The sequence below is a fragment of the Lepisma saccharinum genome, chromosome 3 (genome assembly GCF_977018435.1).
Source record: "Lepisma saccharinum chromosome 3, izLepSacc3.1, whole genome shotgun sequence".
Lineage (NCBI taxonomy): Eukaryota > Metazoa > Arthropoda > Insecta > Zygentoma > Lepismatidae > Lepisma > Lepisma saccharinum.
In genome coordinates this window covers 75,913,045-75,933,653 of record NC_139231.1, presented here as the reverse complement: position 1 = coordinate 75,933,653, position 20,609 = coordinate 75,913,045, and the positions used below count along the sequence as shown (strand labels likewise).

Below are 20,609 nucleotides of genomic sequence, written 5' to 3'. Positions count from 1 at the left end.
ATCGGCTCCCAGCCAAATGAGTGAATGAGCGACTGTGTGGCGTTTTAGTGTGTGGCCGTGCGTTGTAGTGTAGCAACATGATACCGGAAGACAGCATTCCTCGTCGTTTATTCTGTATTGCTCGTCGAAGTTTCTTGAGAGTCTTGCAATACACAGCTGCCTTAACTGTTTGTCCATTCGGCAGAAACTCAATCAGAAGCACATCGTGGTTCGTCATGAACATTCGTGCGACCGGCCTTAAACAGACGTACCCACTTAAGCACCTTGCCTTCAACAATGACATTCTCACCATACACTTCACGTAACTGGCGATAAATGTCTGCCGCTTTCACATTTTTCGCAGTCAAAAACCTGATCACTAATCGTATCTCACACTCGGCGGGATTTTCAATCACCTGCACCACTTCCATTGTCCACCACAACCACACCAAGCGTTTCATAACGTGAAATGGGTCTGTTTACGTGCAAGGCATGCAGTGTTGCCAACGTGAGCGCAAAACGGCCCCTAATTAAAAAATAAACCTCGTAATATGAATAAAAAAAAGTATCGTAAAGATTCTTCCAACTCTGGATGCACTCCTAATTGTTTAATTTGTATTCCATTTTATTTATTTTAACATTTTAAATGAAAATGTTAGGCTGTAATAGATAAAATCAAGGTATTGTCCATTTCAGGTTTGTTATAAAACATTTAAAAGACCATTTCACTGTCTATTATGTTAGATGAACATTATGTATTAACAAATTATCGTTGACTGCGGCGCAATTATTTACTTGTAATATTAACATAATATTGATCAACGCGTAGATTTATAGTATGATATGACAAAGATATTAAATTAAATAAATAAACTAAATAAGCAACCCTGTATGATGATGTATGTACGAGTATGACGTCAGTTATCAGTTTTACAGAAGACTAAATCTGTGCTAGTTACTCTACAGGGTGGCTCAATAAGTCACTTAACACCCTCAGTACAAGGCCACTGCGGCATGTAATTTGAAATTGGCGATGACCAATCGTTATCTGGCCAAGGGGGAACCACATTGACGCCAACCACACGGTCGGCGGCCATCTTGATGTCCGCCATCTTGAATTCAACTTCAGACTTTTAAATGGGAAGGGGGTCGTGCGACATATCAAAATGGGCTAGAATTTCACGAGAAATTCAACGGTGAAGGTTTTTTTCGACGTATCTTTAACCAGTAAAAAGTTATGGCTGAATTCTTGTACCAATTTGCTCCTTTTCGAGGTGTTAGAAAAATGCCTTAAAATTTGTTTAGCGCTTCGGTAATGCATCGAGATCAATGTGACGTCTAGGGAGAGAAGTTCGCATGCCATTGCACACGATTTTAATTGGATACATCCATGAAGAGCTGCGCATTATAAATGGTTGTCGCGAACAATTTACAGTGTGACGCTTCCATTGAATTAAAAGTCCTTCACAGTGACAAGGCTAATGTTTATGTTCATAAGGAAGTTCATAAACAGACTATTCGATGATTTTTATCTGATAACCCATTTTCGACAGATCAAAGCTGAATGGTTAGTGTTGGTAAGTTAATGGTGTGGCGTGCTGTGTGGAACACGATTGGTTAGTCAATTTTCCATCAACGGAACCTTAAATGCTTAGGGCTACTTGGATTTGTTAAATAAACAGTTTTTTTCATCCTTGCTTATGGAAGAAGGTACTTTTTACAGAGTTTTTTCAATAGGGAAGAACACCAGAACACTTATGGGAACGTTATGAACCAGTTTTTGTCCAAAGTTAGTTATCATATTCTGTTTATGAACTTCCTTATGAACATAAACATTAGCCTTGTCACTGTGAAGGACTTTTAATTCAATGGAAGCGTCACACTGTAAATTGTTCGCGACAACCATTCATAATGCACAGCTCTTCATGGATGTATCCGATTAAAATAATGTGCAAAGGCATGCGAACGTCTCTCCATAGAAGTCACTTTGATCTCGATGCATTACCGAAACGCTAAACAAATTTTAAGACATTTTTCTAACACCTCGAAAAGGAGCAAATTGGTACAAGAATTCAGCCATAATGTTTTACTGGTTAAAGGTACGTCGAAAAAACCTTCACCATTGCATTTCTCGTGCAATTCTAGCCCATTTTGATATGTCGCACGACCCCCTTCCCATTTAAAATTCTGAAGTTGAATTCAAGATGGCGGACATCAAGATGGCCGCCGACCGTGTGGGTGGCGTCAATGTGGTTCCCCCTTGGCCTGATAACGATTGGTCATCACCATTTCCATGTTGCGCGCTGCAGTGGCCTTGTACTGAGGGTGTTAAGTGACTTATTGAGCCACCCTGTAGATAAAACCTCGATTGAAATAATGAATTGGATTTAAGCAGTGGCGGTCCCTCCATGGAACAGAGGGAACAGGCTGTTCCCATCTACTTATCGCCCTTTTTAGCTATTTAAATTATCTATAATTACATAATAAGAACACTTCTTTCTTCCGAAATCAACACGCCGAAGAAAAACTTTCACCGTGACTGGACGTTTGTTTACTTCACCCACCCTCGTCGTCCCACGCTCTGCTGTCTGTTGCCGAGTATTTCCGACCATGCGCGAAGGTAAAGGATCCTCATGGTGCCGCGGAAGCTGAACTCTCTAGCTGTTCCCTACGAGAGACATAGCGAATTCGTTTTCCTTCGAGTTTTTGCTATGTGCTAAAGTTTAATTGCGTCGTAGTGATGGTTTTGAGTGTAGTAAGTCTATAGTTTCCTAATCTCATTGCAAAATTGCGTCTGTCATTCATAACAAACTGGAAAAATCTTCTACAGTCTAAGCGTCTGCTAAATGCCTTTGCTAACCGCTGCGAAATAGCTTCCGAGGGAACAGCTCGCATCCACCTGTTCCACCAGCCCCAAGACGCACGGAGCGGCAGGACAAAGCGAATGTTGTGAGTGTTGTATGATCGACCGGCTGAAGACGAAAGCTTTTAGTTCATTGAACTTTACAGAAAAGACAGCAAACCAACACCTATCCTAACCGAATTAAAAACTAAAACTAAATCGTACACAAGACATTTTCAAGCAAGTTACTACAACTCTGTAACTGTATACTCTTCCAGTGGCAAATTATTGTTGTCCTTGTTTGTTCCCGAGAAGGGAGTTTGGAACAGTTCGGGTTTTGTCACAATTTCTACAAATGTAGTGGACGCATGGACGTCCGCAGGATTTTTTCCAGGGAAAGCAAAGGAAGGCATTTTTTTCCAGGGGGGACAAGCAAGGTACCTTTTCCCCAATAATAGTGTTGTACCCTCAAAAAAACATTGCTTAAATTTGAATTTATCATATTCATGCAATAATTAACACATATTATTGTGGCTGAAATGAAATTATATGTGACAAATATATAATTTTTGGTTGACTTTCATTTTCCGGGGGGGGGGCGGACAAGGCCCCCCTTGTCCCCCTTCTGGACGCCCATGAGTGGACGTCATAAAAAAACTCGGCCATCTGATTGCCATTATTGCATTGAAGACGTTTGAATTACAATGCTCAAGTATAAAAAAAAATGTCAACTTAATCTACAAATAGAGAGATGAAACCGGTTTCGACAAAACATTTTTTCTCTGATCACTCATAAATTGCTTTTATTAATGTTTCCTATGTTGCGCATCAACAATTTTGTTTTTAATGTTTTCTTTACATTATATCATATTTGCTTTAACATTGGTATTTTCATAATTTTAACGTGCTTCATGTATGTGACTTCTGAAATTTTTTAGCATATGTTTCGTATGTTTATTTGGTTCATTTGAACAAGGGTTGAATTTTACTTGGTCTACTGTATTATATTAGGATACGTATGGGAGGGGAGGGGGCAAGTGCATGTCACCTGTTCCCCTGCCTGATTTAGCACCGCACGCCACTGGATTTAAGCCTTTTCTGCTGAAGGTCAGTACTCTATAAATCACTCACTGTATACGCTTTATTTTGTAGTTCTTGTCTCCTCATTTCCTCTTCTCTCTTTCAGTTACAAGACTAAATCATCACCAAATTCCCAAAACTATAACCGCTCGAGGTTTTCTGCCGCGCATTGAGACAAAAGTATCTCGAAACTCGCCTCCTAGAAGTCTTCGCTACGTCGATCCGGCAAAACCTGTTACTTTAGAGTTAAGCCACGGTGGAGAGAAGCAAATTATTTCCCTTCCAACGGAACGATTGGACAAGAATAAGCGATACTGCGTAACGTTTACCATCAGACCTACCGAGGACCAGCCTCCGCCAGAAGAGCCACCTGGAAACATCGAGGAAGGCGAAGAACCAGAAGAGCAGGACGAGTCGAATTCTTTTCGTCACCGCCATGCAAAAAGTCTGTAAAAATATCTTGTGATGCTTTAATATCCAAATCCAGATGTTCAATCAACGACTTGCATTGTTCACATGTTCCTGTGCCAAAGTGTGCAGCACTGTCACAAGGCATGAGAGAAGGGAAGCGAGAAGAGAAAACAAACGACTGTGCACTTCAGTTCGAAAGTTTGCCAGGTCATTAAGCTGTAAGCCTGGCAGTGGGTCCATCGAATGGCGAGTTTGTTGACCGTCGTTTGTCGAACCACAAACAATCGTTAAACGATCCACAAACACGCCACTGGGGTTATTATAAATTAAATTGAATTGAATTGAATTGTTGTGTTTTAGGTCCACTTTATACACGTATAGGCCAATCTGGACTGAACCTACAGTTTAAAGTGAGATCCAAACCACTGTGCAGTGTACCTCCACCGGGTATCGAACCCAGGACACCTTGATTCATAAATCGAGACTAGATCAAGATCGAGACAGGCATTTGCAACTCCACACGAGACCGAGACTAGTTTCGTCTCGATATAATCTCTACACCAAATCCTGAAGTTCGCTACTAATGTATAACGTACGTGAACTGAGATTTTCACTACTTTGAGGGCTCGTACTGGTTCTGTTATCCTTTCATACAAAAGTGACAGATTTAACTTTTGTTTAACGAGGTTTTAAAGAAACTCTCGCTACACTGCATCATGATTAATATGAAATTCGCCTCGGGTAGAACTAAAGGTTGTAAAACATAAATTATTTCATTGTCCGTTTTCTCGTTTCAAACTCCGCTTTATGTCTGACTGTTAGCTCAGTAACTAAAGCTGAGTAGGAGTATACATGTCACGTGAGCCATTTTGTTGTTCCGTCCTCCATTTGCTAAAAGGGCAAAGAAGACGTGAATAAGTGTGCATAATTTACAGTTTTTACACACCATATTTGCTAAAATCAGAACGGTTGGTCTACTGAAATGGCATTTTCCAAGTTTTCCCTTGTTTATAAAATGTGATAACATAGTTAACATATGACAGCTAGGGAATTCATAACTTTATCTCGTGAAGTTGTTATGTACATTGAAGACATTTATGTTGTTTCGTAGAGTGAATGCGTATGGAACATTTTCTACCGTCAATAAATTGTGTCGAAGTCAATTGAGATTAGATTTCGAGTTGGAAAAGTTTATTACTTATCTTATATATCTCATTTGCATTTTAAAAATACGAACATTACATATTTCTCTGAATGTACAAATTTAATTTTTATTTGTCAATTTCTTCAGTACTCAGTACTAAATGGTTCATACTTCAGAATAATCTATATATCTTAGTACTAAAGCTTAAAATGTAACATGGTCGTTGAGAGCTTATTTTTTGTCCAACAAAGAACATTTCCTGCTAATCTTACAAATTTTATTCACAATACACAACTCAATTATTTGTAATCTTTCTCCACTGTGACCGTGATGGAAATTGTGTGAAGTTCTACCTGCGCACCACATTATGTTCTTTCATCGCTCGATGCAACGCACAGCGAACAACTTTCTTTTTGACATACCAGACACAAAATATTTGGAAATTCGTTAATTGTAAATTAACTAGTAGTCTGTGTACATATACCAACACCCCCTCCCCCCTCCCTAAAGACTACCATCTGCGGCGATATGACTTCATTTTTTGTTCAAAATGACATATGATGTTGAAAATTATGAAGATTTTTCTGCCTTTTGAACTACGGGTGGATATTTACAGTACTTTTTAAAGTGGTCTGTTTGATCTGTCAAACATTGAACTTCTTTTACTCTATGAAGACAACAGCTACCTCGAAATTAACGGACAAAAAAATATTTTTAAGTAACAACTGGAGAACGTTAGATGCACTTACAGGAATACACAAAGTTTATATCGTTTCTCTCTCCCTCTACAAATTTGTTGTAGAATAATATGTATAAAAATAAAATATACAAAATTAACCTAATAATGTGAATTAAAACCACAATGCATAAATTTTACTTCAGGTAACATTCATTACACGGTCAATTAACTTATGAAAGTTATTAAGTACGAAATTTCGCCACTTTACAAAATATGAACATGTTACTCGTATTTTTCCTATATGAAGCATCAAGTTTAGCTCGCCCCTAAGAAAAACAAATCCTGGTCAAGCTACTGAATAGAACAAAGCATGTGCTGTCTAAGAAGGAGTTTGCTTTCCTAGTGTCCAACGAAAATGTGATTATTTTTTTAACATGGAACTTTATCAAATTAAGTTCCTTCTCAAGTTATATATTGATTCTAATTAGTAATTACCGTAATATCTCGAAAGCAAAGTACATCAAGATAAATGACACATGTAAAGTACCTTGACTTTATATTCTATTATGCACAAGTTATTGCATTTGTTTCGTTCTCGTTCTCGTGTTGAGTTACAACAGAATACAGTCTAGTCTCTTCTCGAACCAGGAAGTACAAGTACAAAATAACCGATTAAAATAAATAAAAGTATCCATTTTATGGCATAAGTAATTATCACGCTTTTGGTATTTTCGGATAAAACGTGTAATATTTAGAAGATTTTTTTTGTCTTACATTCCAATTTATCAACTTCACTTTATATTCTTAATCTCGTTTCGATTTTACAGATGACCTGTCTCGTTCTCGTCTCAACAGTTCTCAAAAATGTCTGGTGTCATTATCGTGGTATCGATACCATTCGTAATATGAAGAAAATCCCCATTCACTAGTTTCTCGGTTGCAAGTACGAATTCAGCTCAAAGCTGGTTATAGTTCTTTGACGCTATTTTCAAATAGCATTGAATTCCTCAAGTTACTTCATGCACAGAGGTATGATCGCAACCACTGACATAAGCCCCCACCGAGAATCGAACCCACGTTACTTTGATTTCAAGGCCCAGCGTTATTCTAACTTTCACTTTATTTTTACTTGGAGATTAAAATTATGTGCAATGTTCCACAGTGGCACGCGCATTGTGAGAATTGTACATAATGAAGTAAAAACTAATTAAAGTAAATTTGTTTGTACAAAAAGGAATATAAGTGAATGAACTAAGTCGTATGTATGCTAAATTGATCAGTCTTACAACAGTTCTGGTAAAGCACACTTAATGCAAAAAAAAACTATCAACAGAGCATCATGACATGACTTTGGTGCTATTACATTAATATAGCGAGAAGGCTAGAACGTACCAAGAAAGTCCATAATCATGTAAAATATTATACACGTTCACAATTGTGCAAATACATTGTCTGAAGTTTAAACACTGAAGAACATAACTTATTCAGTCCTCCATGCGCCCATTCATGACTGTCCACTTAAACATTCAAATGCATATGCATTAAGAACCGTTGGGTTAGTGATACATTTAGACATTGTTCATAAGGGTTTGAGAGAAGGATACGTGGATATTATCGGTCAAATTTATGTTGTAAACTGAAAAAGTACACAAACGCATACCTATACACATTGAACTGTAAGCTAAAATGCAGATAAATCTTGTTTTGTATTGAGTTAATTTTGGGTCAAAAGAATACATATCAATGAACAAAGGATCTAGGTGATATGTGGACGTTATGTATAAATGTTGTAATGAAATGTAAATAGAAGAACTCTACTAATGTAGAAAAAACAAAAACTGTAATATATGTAATGTTTATACTATATAATTTTATTTCAAGAAATAAAATTTGTTACGATGTTTATCAAGTTGTTCCATTATTTTGCCTTCATCTTTCTAAGAGTGTACATATGGACAATGCAATGAAAATCAATTATTTAGGTACTTATTAAGTGGAATATGTAACTGGAAGACGACCCTAAAAAAATTAATTGTTGTAATGTTTTGCAAATATTTGTCTCTTAAAGGTTACCTTTCTTCCAATTCACGTATTTTTCACGAAGACCATTACTCAAACATCGTTCACCCGTTAAAAACACAGTAGAAAGTTCAAAATTTAATTATTGCTTTCGGATCAAAAACATAGTTTTGTACTGCAAACTGAGTATTTTTTCCAGAAATCGAAAAGTTTTGGGAAGCAAGAAATTGCACACATTTAAGACACCGCAGACACACATGCGTAAGTAATATAGTTATACTCGTATGAGTGCTTCTCTCAAAATTAGACATTTTAAATTACTAAAACCTGTACTCAATATGAAATAACTTAGTGGATTCGAAAATCATGGCTGGAAAGTTATTAAATTTATTAATAAATGGAAATTAGCAACAATCAAATGATTGGTTTGTTTGGATTTGTATTTTTGTATTGGTATTTTTCTTATTTTACGTCGCTTTCCGTCCTTCCTTGGCTCATCGCGACGACGAGGATAATGGTAATTAAATGAAAATGAATAGTCCATGCCAAAGCTAGAGCTTAAAAATTGGAACCGTTGGTAGTGAGATCGTAAGTCGTTCTCACAACGTGCTTTTCTACATATGAAACACTGAACGATGTTCCTTTGAACACTAGCGACCAAACATTACGTACTGTAAACTCATAAGCGTACAATTTCAGCGATTTTCTCCCCGAAAGCAACTCTGAAGTGATAACACTGATTTTGCGATTTGTAATGTGGCTTCGTTTTTTATGTACGATTCAACCAATATTTGTAATTCAGTGAAGAACGCAGACTTTTTATCTGTCTCATTTAGTAGATAGTGCATGCAACCAGTTATTGTATTTATTATTAGTAAACGAACATTTAGTTTTAACCTTGAGTGAAATATTTACGCCTACTATTTGGTTTCCTGGAATCTGTAATTCAAAATGTTGTCATATTGCGCACAATACGTGGTGGAAGAATAATTGCATTTGGGCTGTTACAAACTCCTTTCTTTTGATGAGGAATTGTCTCAAAATATATTGAACAGATCGTCACATTTCATTGAGGCAACATTTAGAAATGTGTGACTTGCGATTGTGTTTTCAACTGCCATTGAAACACAGGGTGGTAGTTGTGGGGGGGATGGGGTGAATTCCCCCTTCTGGATACTTGTGTCCCCCTCTCTGCTTGATACATTTTATCCACGGGGGAATACTATTTGGGGGCGGGGACAAGAAATTATTGGCAACTTAGCTACTGTCTCCTACTTCACCATTCAATTGCAACATTTTTCTGTCAGACAACTGGAAGCTCGATTTTTCGAACGCAGATGTGGCCTCAAGCGCTGCTATATTCCTGAAACTGTGAAATAAGTGGCCAGGGTTGAAGACCACCTCCACCCTTCCCTTTTCATTGTCCACGGAATTTGGCAGGAAAATGCCAACGCAGTGAATGTGAAAGTTACATTGATCTTTGTCCTTTACGAAGTCTTTTTTTCTTTAAAAAAAAAAAGTGTTTTTTTTAAAGAACAATGTGCTATATTTCTTTGTGAAGCTGGAATGTTAGTGAATAAAGCGATCCTTACGAGTCCCAGACTGCAATATCGGGAATCTGCGTTCAAAACTGACGGTGGTTGTGAAAACTGTGTTGATCAAACGATCGATTCTGAAAATTTCAAGTGTATCTACACAAGAAGGCAGTAGCAGTAAAGTGGTGAGTTCCTTTTAATTGTTGGTTGTCCATGAAAAATTTAAAAAAATGGAAAATTATACAGCCTTGGCTTGATGTATCTAGTCTAGTAATGATGTTACACATAATCGTTCAACATCACTGAATTGTCAAGTTGGTAGTTTTGTAATTTTTCAGCAAGCTAAACACATTTGTAAAATATCACAACTAAAAATACAGAAGAATCGATAATAAATTCATTCGCTTCATCAGTTACGCAACAACAATTGGTCATGAAATAACATACACAATGATTGGCGTTAGATATATAGTAGTGGTAATCGCTAATGTCTTGTATTCAAGGAGTCCCTGATTAATTAGGCGTAACTTGGCGGGGCACAAATATTCTAAATTAAGAAGCTAATGGAACTCCTGGGACCTGAGAAGCAAGTTAATGAGTAATTTTTATGATTTCGCAAACAGTAATTTGCAAAGTAGTCTTGTGCGCTATTTTTAATGGGGTAGAAAACTTTCTGATTCTGCCCCCTCCCCCACACGTTATGCCAAAGTTCGTTTCAGATCCCCAAAAGTTAGGTCTCAGGCTAGATTTCTGGGGGTGGGTGTCAAAATCAAACTTAAAAACTGTAGGCTCAATTCCGATTAGCTGTTCTGATCATAAAGTGGACTTGGCCTTTTCTTTGTAAATATGCAAATTTAAATCGGCAATTTTTCAGGAATTATAAAAAATATGTTTTGTTCAAAGCTTTTTTTTGTAAGTTGAGTGACATGAGACAAAGTGTAAAGTGACCTCATTAACCATTTAAAATTGTCGAGATATTCCCCCGCAACCCCTCTCCTCTATCGGCCACAAAGGTATATTTTGTACTAGCCTCGAAATATAGTCATTTCCTTTTATTTGTGGTGTTTTTATTGTCACCTACGCTATTTTTATATATATGTATATACGTATATATGTATATACGTATATGTGTGTGTGTGGAGGAAAAGTTACTGTGTATACAAAATCACGTAAGTTGTGAGCTTGCTCGTAGGTTCATTATTGGTCACTTTCAAAGTTGACTTTTCTAAGCTTCATAGCAGGCGCTCGAAATAGCCAATCAGGAGCATATATATAAAAAGCACTGTCTCATGCTCTCTCTAGACTGTCAGTAAAATCCCCCTCTCCTCTGGAAATTTCTTAAATACCCCACTGTTGAAACAACATAAGACCATGCGACAATGTGTGAAAAATCCAAGTTGATTCGTATTTCTCGTTCGATGCTGAATGCAGTAGTAGTCCTAGAGCTATAATTCCACCGAGGCAACATGTAACATGTGATTGACACATTCTGTTAGGCTGCTGCCGCATGCGGCATCTTGCTGTCACGTCGCACGAGAAATAAGAATCAGTTTGTCCTATGGTCGTACTGTCGCATGGTTTATGCCACACTAATTGAAAGACTCTAACCGCGTATGTCACTGTTTCAAGCCGCAAATTGCCTCGTTTAATGCAACCTTCTTATGACATCAATTACATTTGGAAGATAGAAAGTGTGCTACGAGGTCATGATCTCGGGATTGATTATAAATGGAATAAAAAATTAATAAAGTGCATATACAGCTATGTTGAATAAAAAACAAACCATCTTTCATTCTTATCGACTTATTTAATATTGAATTAAAGGGACACGAAGGTGCGAACCTCCGCCACCACTCGCCACTCTCACTTCTTATACCCTCTCACTCAGCTATCATTTGTCGTTGGTGCTTCTGCATTCTTCTGTTGGTGCGGTATTCTTCGTGTCCCTGGAGTGAAGGATATACTTTGGAGTGGTTAACTAGGTTCTGGGAATCTCCGCTTCTACACCAGTTTAAATAAGAAGATAAGCGAGTAATATAAATCTCGGTACCTAAGATAAAACCGAGATGTTTGAAATTTGAGTTTGAGAATCTAGAGAAGTTTTCGAGAAGCATACATAAGTATAATATAGAAAAAGATTCATATGATAAATATAAAATAATATATAATACATAAAATATAGAGAGAATAATTCAGGGTCCAATAGGGCCCGTAGAAAACTGGAGTGGCCTTCAAATGAAGACCACCAGGAACTATATATAGCATGGAATAATATACAGTAAGAGAGAATATAATAATATAGAAAATTTACAAGATGAGAACTGCGGGCGGACCAAGAAGGCCCACCACAAGATGCAGAACAAAAAGTAATGTAAAATGGACTGCTCTCCCAGAAGCTTAGGGAGTGGCTTGTCATCTTCTGCTGCACATCATCCACTCGTGTTGGAATCAGGTCTGCACTATGAATCTGCTTCAAGTTCTTCCAGCTGTTTACCTCTAATGGAAGTTATGAAGAAACGTCTTCTATTAAGGGAAGTTGGTCCTGTCTCGTAGTACCTGATCTCTTCTTGCTGATGATCTTCCTCAGTGGTCATAGTAATGGCTGATCTCAGTACTCGAGTTGATCTCCTAGGTACGTCCTGAACTGCGACAGTCCTACGTATAGTAGAGCCAAGAGTGGTATATCTCTCTGTGGGGTCAGATCTTCTATACTCTAATTCCTCATAACTTGATATTATATCTGCAAGCTTGTTGACGATATTGAAGGTCTGCTGGCAGCTCGCCATCTGTTGGAATGAGCCTCTTCTTAAATTAGTCCTCAGACGCCGAATTCGGACGTCGTCAAATTTCTCACAAGTTAAAATGCCACATTTCTGGCACTTATCATCAGATCTTAGTCCGAACCTCTTTAAATAAGAACCGTAAGGGCCATGCCCTGTAATGAAATGAGTAATACCCTTTGATGGTCGGAAGAAGGAGTTTTTAGGTCTTATCTTCGCCAACGGCAGAAACCCTTTGGTACGTCCGAAACCGGGATGCTGATCCCATTCCATCTTCCAGGCATTTTCTAAGTGTTGATCGATGTCCTGAGATGTGTTGAGGTTTTGACCAAGAAGGGCTATGATCTTATTATGCTACCCTTTCCTCAGCCAGTATCTGGCTTCGTATCTCTGAACCTCGAAATCCAGTGGAAGAACACCAGCAATTACTATTGCAGTAGCTGTGGCGGACGTCCGAAAGGTGCCAAGTATTCTCAAGAAGATATTCCTCTGTGCTGCCCGTAACTTGACTTTCACATGTTGGTTGAGGGTCATCATTGCCCAGGTAGAGGATGTATAACATACGGTCGGCACAAACACCGCTCTGTAATATAGCATTGCTATGTCAAAAGGCAACCGGTACGCCATGCTCATAATGTTATGCATAGTGGTTTTTGCTTTCGTCAAGATATTAACTATGTGGGAACGAAAACCCAGTTGTGTCTCGATTAATATTCATAAGTACTTGACTTCCAAGGCAATTCGAATGGAACAATTTCTAAGCTTTATTACTGGAGATCTCTGTAGTTTGCCTTTTAGCAATATCTGATGGTTTTTTTTCAGTAGCCATTGTTAGCTTACTTTTTGATGACCATTCTTCAAGTCTTAACATAACATTATTAGTCTTCGTTTCAAGGTCTCTACGATTGTCGACACTGAAGATAATTAGTAGGTCATCAGCGTATGCAACTACATCAGTTACGTCAGTCATGTGCAGGAGCTCCACCAGAATTGGCTCCATCGTGACATTCCATAGTATGAGCCCCATACCGAACCTTGAGGGCAGCCTTTATTGATATTTCTATTTATACTGGCTGTACCCCATGTGTATTGAACATTCCTATTCAGAGGCGTATATTTGGGGCTATCTAGGCTATCTGCGAAGCCCAGACTCAGTGACCAAAATACAGAAAAAAATATCTATCAGAAAATGTGCATAAAATTGTTCATTTCAATAAGAAGATGAACCTGATATCTTAGGAGTTGGAAAGAATGCCCGCTTTATTTGAATTCGCGAGGCGGCTGGCCCAGCGCCAGCGGGCAAATCCACGGGGGTGACGGGCCAGCGTGACAGGGATACCACAAAGATCACTCGATCAATGTTGGCAAACCATTTTCTTCCAACATGTAATTTCCCCAGGATCGAGGAATTGTGGAGCCAAACTGTTAAGGAAAGGGAACAGGGTTGCATGTGGCGGGAGAAAACACCCTCTGAACTTCCTCAACAGTCTGGGTCAATGTTGCAAACCAATTTTTCCCAGCATGTAATTTTCCCAGGAACGGGGGATTTTGAAGCCAAATTATCGCAGGCAAGGGAATGTGACATATGGCAGGGACAAGAACATCATTGAACGCTTGCAGAGAAGTTGAAAAAGAGGTTGTTGACCTTCAAACAACTAGAGATACAGAGGGGAGTAGAAAATTGTTGGCTGACCGGGAATGGTTTATGAGTGCATCTAAAAAATACCGAAATGACAAGGACCAGTTCTAGTCTAGATCGCGTTGAGTGGTCCTTGTGCGTGGAATTTATTTAGAGGCAGAGTGTAAATACAGTAGTGAGTGGATTGTATTTTTGTGAATGATATGTGCTGTGTTGTGTAGTGAACTGAAATAACAAGCTGTCTATTCGGCTTACGAATGACGATAAGCTCCAAATCGTTGTGTATTTTTTTTTGTATGTCCACTTTATGAACAGATAAGGTAATGGGGATCGGACCTATAGTTAAAGTGGTATCTAAACCATTATGTATCGAAACCGGAACCCCTAGTTTCAAGGCAACGACGTTACCACTGCGCCAACAAGGAGTACTCGAACTTAAAATCGTGAAAATAGGTATTCAAATTTTATATTTATTCTAGTATATAGGCCTAGAAAATATTTCACAATATGGGCCTCTTATTTATGCAAATAATAATGAAATTCTTGAAATCCTTTCCTTACTGACAGTGTACATTTCCATGTTTTATTTATGAGGTATATATATTTTTAATCACAGAGTCACATCACTTCAACCCGCCACCCCAAATGAGTTAAATAATACAAAAACACCCTCACCAGCAAATTTTGTTCATTCGAAGACTACGATATGGTGCGATAGTCCAGGTTTTTGACCCAGTATACGCCACTGCTCCTATTGCTTAAGTAATCCTCTATAACATTATATAAAGCCATTGGTATACGAAGTCTTTGAAGTTCTCCAAGCAAGTACGGCTACCAGACGTTGTCGAACGCTCCACTTATATCAATAGTTATAGCAAGGACATATTTCCTGAGATCTTGTTGTACAATCTGTGTCACCATATTGATTGCATTCTCAGTGGAGCGTCCCTTCTGGAAGCCATACTGCCGTTCAGAGTTGTTGCTAAGGATTAATCTCTCGTTTAAGCGTTTGGCAAAAAGTCTTTCAAAAACTTTTCCCAGGGTGTCCAATAAACATATCGGCCTGTATGACTTGACGAGAACTGGGTCCCTTTTAGCAGCCTTTAAAAAGAGCACAAGTCTGGCCAATTTCCACGTATTGGGGAAGATCCCCTGGAGTAAACACTGATTATAAAGTAGCTGAAGGTCACCAAGTAAGTTAACTAACTAACTAACTCTCTAGCCTTCTTAAACCCGAATGTGCATGGCTGCAGCAGCACAGGCCTTCCATCTGTCCCTATCTTGAGCAAGTTCTATATACTCTTTTCCATCCCTACCGATTTCCTTTAGGTCCATCTCAACGTTGTCCCTCCATCTTCGTCTTGGCCTTCCTATAGGTCTCTTACCATCAGGTTTCCCAACAAGAATAATGTGAACTCCTCTTTCCTCTCCCATTCGTGCCACATGGCCTGCCCACCTAAGTCTTTTTGATTTAATTATTCTAATAATATCTAGACATGAATACAAATTATGTACTTCTAAATTATGTAACCTTCTCCACTCACCTGTCTCCTCATCCCTTTTAGGTCCAAATATTTTACTAAGGATCTTATTTTCAAATACTCTCAATTTATGTTCCTCTTTCAATGTAAGGGACCAAGTTTCACATCCATATAATACTACAGGCAAAATTACTGTTTTGTATATTTTAACTTTTAGTTTCTTAGATATTAAACGAGAAGACAAAAGTTTATGAAGAGAGTAGTAACATGCATTTCCTGAATTAAGCCGACTTTTTATTTCCTCTTTAATAAAATTTTCATTTGTTAATATTACTCCTAAGTATTTGAATTTGGAAACTGGTTCAAACGAGTTGTTATCAATAATTAGATTTGATAATTACCTAACACTTGGTTTCGGCCTGTAAGCATATACAGGGAGGTTATTTCAGGTGTTTACCGCCAGCGTGTCGGCCGGTCGGCGCCGCCTTCATGCAACAGGTTCCGGCAAATTGCGTTAGAGGAAGTCCGTAACAGAAACAGCTTGTTTTGTAATGTTTCCACTTTTCACAATTACAGTTACTATTACAATTGAAATAAGCACGTACCTTGTCGCAAGGATGCTGGAAAAGGTGTCCTCCCAAAAACAAATATTTCTGGCCCCTGATTTCTGACATCTAATCTTAGATTAGACATCGCTACTTTATCCTCAGTTGTCGCGAGAGCACCGGCAGCTTATCGGAGGAGTTGTCAGCCACGAGACGGCGCTTCATACTGCACGAATGCGACAGTGTCGGCAGTGATGCCAACCGTAGGGACTTTTCACTATATTTCGCCCGCGTAGGGGCAGATTTTGCCAAATGAGGGAAAACGTAGGGACTTTTTTCAATCTTGGAAAATAACATTTTCTTGTGCAAAGGTGCAAAGTTTACTCGCCAGTCAGTTGCACTTTCTTCGTGCTCGGTTTGGAATGAATGGATTAGTTTATTTGGATACTTTAGCGAGGAGGAGAAAAAAAGAACTAACTAACAAATCTCCATCAGAATTTTGGAACATGTTATCGGTTACCAAGAAATTTCAAGGCAAGTTCTTTTTTGAAAACATTTCCACTCTCGCGAAAATAGTGCAAACATTGCCACATTCTAACACGGGAACGGAAAGAATATTTTCAATGCTACCTAAGTGATACAAAAACAAAAAAGAGAAATAAAATGGGTCCAGAATTGTTCAAGACTGCAAGAAATACAGCATCACCAACCAACACCTATCTCTTCACAGCAGCAGCATGTATGACTTCAAATAACATAATCAACAGTACATGATTCAACGTTATTCAATAGGGGTGTGCGGGATCCCGAAAAGTCGGGACCGGGAATGGGGGAAAAAAAATTCCCGTCCCGATCCCGACTTCGGGAAATGACTTCCCGATCCCAAGCAATCGGGAAATACCTAATGGTCACTTTAAAAAGTCGTTAATTCTCGACGTTTTCTGCATTGTAAGTTTCTGGAACTTATCATAAATTGCAAGTTTTTATTCTAGAAATGCAAAAACAATCACTTAAAGTGAAAATGACGTGTAGAATTCGAGATTTCCTGGTTTGCAAATTTTTCCCGTCCCGAATGTCGGGATTTAAAAAAAATTCCCGTCCCGACCCAAAAAATTTTGTCCCGCACACCCCTATTATTCATTAAGGCAAAAATTTACAATACCGGACCCTTCTGTAATTTCTATGCTACGTCTTATACTCACGAAATAATTAGTCGTGATGATTTATCTCAAGTTAACATGTTGGGGTGAGGTGAAAAAATTGTTCATTAACGTGTAGAAGTTGTAAAATAAGCTTTTCAATTGTCGCTATGATTCTCCGTATACAAGTATGGTAGCCATATTTGTTGATATGAACAATTGACGTTCGCAATTAGTTACGCTGTCTACAGCGTTGCCACACTGTTGATTTCGTACTTGGAGAGCATGGATGGTGCAAAAATGGCGGAAGAGAACAGTAATAAAGTTGTTAGTTGTACAGATCTTTAGGTGAAGTGTGCAGGAGGATTTCGTGGGGTAATTAATAAACGTATGGATTTCGGTATATTGCCTAAAGAAGGTGATTACATGTGACAGTGACAATCACGATGTAGAAGAACATGTGGAATGTGGACAGAATTGATTACAGGTAAGTTTGGCAACAGTGCATCGATCGTAAAATTGCAGGATGCGAAAATGGCGTCTACGATGATGAACATTTGAAGTTAAAGTGCTACGAAAATAAGATTTTGTATCGGTTCGTAATCACAATTAGCGCAAAACCATTCACGGATAGCCCCACTGACCATTCTCGGTAAGGTTAGGGTAAGTTAGGTTAGGCAAGGCAAACATAATTAAAATTTGGGGTCGAAAAACCATGCACGGGTAGCCCCACAAACCATTGACGAATAGCCCCACGAACCATTCAGGTAAGGTTAGGTTAGGTTAGGATAGGCAAACATAGTTAAAATTTGGGGTCGTAGTAATATCTGGAATGTATATTTCGTTTTTTAAGTATTGGAAACACAAAATCTTCCAGTAAATAATGATCAATCGTGCCGATCGCGGACCACTCAATTTCACTTATTTTGCAATTTCTACAGGTGACACCCAAATTTTAACTTCAAATTCGTGATTAGGAGGCCTCAATTAGTGAGTATGCGAAATATTGCAAAAAATCGTGGAGGGGTCCTGTATTGTAAATTCGCTCCTTCATTAATTGTGGAAGCACCGAGCAGAAAGATTTGGTAAGTAAATGTGTATATTTTCTCTTCTGTTTTCCATGCTCATGGGGTGATGTTTTTTTTTAGTCGCTTTACTTGGCGTAGGGACATTTGGTCAGTTGTAGGGAGATTTTGACTACGTCTGTAGGGACATTGCCGGAAAATGGTTAGCAACACTGTCGGCTACCAGACATAGTGAGTCTACGCTCATTCATGTTCACTTCTGTTCGCGTTTATCAGTACGCGTTTTGTTTAAACTGTGTTATTGAGTTGGTGTGCTAGTGCTTTATTGTGTTTTAATTGTTATTCATTCATTAGTTATTCCGCTAAACAAATATAGTCTTGAACATCGAGTTTTTATGTACGATAATTACGTGAAAACGAACTCTTGCAGAAAAGTGGTCAGGCAATTACGAGAGACAGGATCTCTTGAACCTAAGGAACGTGTTGTATTGCTGTTGAAGGAGGTTATTTTCAATATCTCTTATAACACACCAGGTTAGTGATCACTATTATTACTTTTAAATATCATTTTACGGTTTCGGTTCGCTTTATGCGCCGATGATAAAGTAAGCGATGTCTAATCTAAGATTAGATGTCAGAAATCAGGTGCCAGAAATATTTGTTTTTGGGAGGACACCTTTTCCAGCATCCTTGCGACAAGGTACGTGCTTATTTCAATTGTAATTGTAACTGTAATTGTGAAAAGTGGAAACATTACAAAACAAGCTGTTTCTGTTACGGACTTCCTCTAACGCAATTTGCCGGAACCTGTTGAATGAAGACGGTGCCGACCGGCCGACACGCTGGCGGTAAACGACTGAAATAACCTCCCTGTATTTAGTTTTCTCTTTGTTAACTTTCAAACCTATCTCTTTAGCAGTTTTGAAAAATATTTTAGCATTATTCTTAATTGTATTTATATAATCACCTAATAAGTCTACATCATCTACATATGCTAACAACTGAGTCACACCGTTTAATTTTAGTCTTTCGTTAGTTTCTTTTACCTTCCTAACAGCATATTCTAAGGCAAAATTAAAGAGCAATGGAGATAATGCATCTCCTTGTTTTAACCCATCACGAATTGTAAATTTGTCAGACACATTAATACCTACACGAATTTTACTTTCTGTTTCACTGGTGCATACTTTTATCATACTAACAAGCTTCTTAGGTATTCCAAACTCGACTAATATATTATATAATTTATCTCTTTTGACCGAATCATATGCTTTTTTGAAATCAATGAATAGCTGATGGAGATTTTGATTATATTCCCACTTTTTTTCAAGTGTCTGTCTGTAAGAACAACAAGTAAGTTGTTCTTCAAAATCTTGATGACTTCATTTGGAATGCCGTCAGGACCTGGGGCCCTCCTATTTCTCAATCTATCGATAATAAACGCATATCTCCTCTTGAGCGAACGGCATCAGAATCAGTTGATTGTCGTAGTTATTATTTGTATTCGCTCTGATGATCCGCTGTTCTGGAGTGTCTTATATATCTCGACGGGGTAGGGGCTATGAAATAAAAGAAAGCGGTCGCATCTCGCATTCGTTTGGAAGGGCTGAGGAAATCTATAGAGAAGGCTGGCCATGAACCTTTTTGTAGTAACGGGATCCGCCTTCATGCACCCTAGGTTCAAAGCGCGCGTAAGGAATGTATGCATGCACGTATACTGGGTACAATTTTATTCAAGTCCGTCCATCTTGTGCACATTTAAAGTAAATTAAAAGTTCAAGATTGAAAAAGGAATTTCTTGGCATACATAATTGCTAATGCGTTCAATTTTAGTATTATTCTGGAATTTATATTCACGTTAGCTATATATTAAGTAAATATCAAATTTTACAATAGTTTCTCGCATCATACGAATGCGAATGTATAAATGTTGATTATAAGTTTTTCTTTTCTGTTGATCAGGTATTACGAAGATGAACTACTAACGTTGAAAGGATCAAGCCCCCTCCTTCCTTTGGGCGTCCCAGCTACCGTAGTGGTTAACGCTGTTACCTTGCAATCAAGGAGTCCAGGTTTTCGATTTCCGGAGGAATCCCATTATACAGTGGTTTAGATTTTACTTTACACTGTATATTTGGTTCCAATTAGCATAAAATGAACAAAACCAATCTAAATCTTATCCGTCTTGCTGTGGTGGTGTACTTTCAGTTAATAAGATTGATTAAAATTATAATAAATTTAATATTTATGATAATGTGTACGTTACCTATAGCTAGCTTTCATTACTGAAAAATTGGAATTTCCTTGTTCA

The 20,609-nt window shown here is 38.1% G+C and overlaps 1 long non-coding RNA gene across 1 annotated transcript in view; it reads right to left on the bottom strand.

The window, feature by feature from the left end:
* LOC145985166 (uncharacterized) overlaps window positions 1–20,609 on the bottom strand; it is a 252,061-nt gene that overhangs the window by 204,099 nt on the left and 27,353 nt on the right. The gene's annotated exons all lie outside the window — the stretch shown is intronic.